This window comes from Manis pentadactyla, chromosome 5 (assembly GCF_030020395.1).
Source record: "Manis pentadactyla isolate mManPen7 chromosome 5, mManPen7.hap1, whole genome shotgun sequence".
NCBI classification, from domain to species: Eukaryota; Metazoa; Chordata; class Mammalia; order Pholidota; family Manidae; genus Manis; species Manis pentadactyla.
Window position 1 is genome coordinate 49,662,116 of NC_080023.1, and position 2,653 is coordinate 49,664,768.

Below are 2,653 nucleotides of genomic sequence, written 5' to 3' on the forward strand. Positions count from 1 at the left end.
GTTTTATGCATACAGTGTTTAAATTAGTTTGTTAAAGGAGAATAAATATGCAATTATCCTGTCACATGTAATTAATTACCTACACAACTGCCATCACTGATAGTCTTTTTGTGATATGTGGATTTGAATTACTATCTGGTGCCACTTGCTTTCTCCTGAAGTACTTTCATTACTACTTTTGTAAATTGGAATTGCTAATAACAAATTCATTCAGGTTTTGATTATCGGAGAAAATGTTTATTTCACTTTAATTTTTGAAAGATGGTTTTGCTGAATATAAGATTCTTGGCTGACAGTTTTGTTTTTTACTTTTATCACTTTGAATATTGTGTCCCACCGCCTCCTGGCCTCCATTGTTTCAGAAAAGAAGTTAGCTGTTAGTTGTACTGGGGTTCACTTATATATTATGAGTCATTTTTCTCTTACTGCTTTCAAGGATTTTTGGCTTTCAGCATTTTGACTATAGTGTATCTGAGTGTGGTTATATTAGTATTTATCCTACTTGAAGTTAATTAACTTCTCGGATTATTGTTTTCAGAAAATTTAGGAAATGTAAGGAAATAGTATTGGGGTGCTTTTTTTTTAAGTGGTAAATAAAAAATCAATTTTTGGATGTGAAGTTTGACCAAAAACATGAATTAAGTGACAGTAATTATAGCCTACTCAGGTACTCAGAGATTCTAACTTATTTGTTTTTGATGCTTTTGTCTGATTGTAGTATAGCCATTTCATCTCTTATAATTGCCTCTTTCATGTTACATCCTGTACTATGAGCTCTGCTTTGCAGTGTTACTCTCTTAAATAGGAAAAGACAAAGCAGGATCACATGTATTAGTGTTCTATGGTTGTGAAATACATTATCATAAATTTAGCAGCTTAAAACTACACCCCTTTATTAGCTCACAGTTCTCTAGGTAAGAAGACTTGGTATGGCTCAACTGGATTCTGTGCTCGTGCTACAAGAGACCAACATCAAAATGTCAGGCAGGCTGTGTTCTCATCTACAGCTTGATTAAAGAAAAATACATTATTAAGATAATTCAGATAGTAAACCAAATTCAATTTCTTATGGCTGTACAACTGAGGTCCTTGTTTTCTTGATGACTTTTGGATGGAAGCCACTCTGAACTATGAGAGACCAGCCTCAGGTTTTAGCCATGTGGTCCTTTCTATAACAGGGCAGTTTGCCACTTGAGGCCAACAGAAGAATCTCTCCAGTCTGCCAAAATGGAGTTTCTATAACATAAGGTCATTCCGTGAGTGACTATCTCATCATCTTTGCCATATAATAAATACTAATCAAAGAAGTGACTATCCCCTCATATTCACAGGTCCTACCACTCCCAAGGGGGGAGAATTATACAAGGCATATACACCAGGAACAAGAATTTTGGGGGCCACTTTAGAATTCTGCCTACAATACCAGATATTTCTAGATGTTTGAAAAAACTCTTACAATAAATTCAGAGAAAATCGCAATGATGAAGAAAACAAAAATAATCAAAAGAAATAGTGACAGGACAGGAAACAAAAGAAAACATTAAAAGAAATACCTATGATTACTATCCTAAGAGAGATGATCAAAAACTTTACCTTCAAGAAACAATGAATAAAGAAAAAAATGTTTCCATATTGATAGGACCCATCCAAAGCACAGTTAAATAAGTAAAAATATATTCCCAATCAATAATATTATTGTGCAAATTGTGGGACTACATAGAATATATTGTTTCTAGTAAAAAAAATAAAAACAAAACAATGTCACATTGAATATTTGGTATCAGAATGGCATAGAACATATGAACAGCAACAGTAGAGATAGAGGATATGGATCCTTGGATCCAATTGGATACTTCTCCAATATTTTTAGGGAAAAATACTTAAAATATAAAATCCTATATCTACATGAAATATTAGTCATTATTAGGATAGAATTAAAAACATTTTAGATGTGCGATGTCTAAAAAGTTATAACTCCCATGCACCACTTATTAAGAACATAGTAGCAGGTGCACTTCACTAAAATGTGGGTGTAAACCAAAAGAGGAAAATAGTGTTTAGGTATCAGGTAGTTTAACAACAGAGAAAGGGAATTCTCAAAATTAATAAAAGGTAAGTCTCAATACAGGAACAACATTCCAGCTCAGAAAGCAATTAGGGGTAAGGACATTTAGGGGGGATGTCTACAAGAAAAGTTAGATGACCTACTGTGGATAAATGTATTGACAGTAACATTATAGAGCTTCCAAAAGTCTTGGAGTTTATTAGAGAAAGGTACACAAAAGACTTTATACCCACCAGCCTCCCCCAAAAAATCAACTACAGTAGGGGTGTGCAGGGTGGCCAGTGGTCCTTGTATTAGTAAGCAATGTAATCATACTCAACTATGTAGCCCAGCTTAAAAATGAATACTAATAATACAGGGGACATTTCTTAAAGAAAATCTTCCCTGTGCTCTCTAAGAATGGAGTTCTACCTTTCATGCCTAGACTTGCGGCAATTCATTATCAGCTTTTTAGAAAACCAAAGACAATCATTCCCTATGCTGAAACAAGATAATTTAATAAAAACCCTTTTATATAAAATGCATTGATGAAATAATGACTCCCTTCCTCTCTCCCTAAATTCTCTATTAGAGTATGTCATTCTTCTG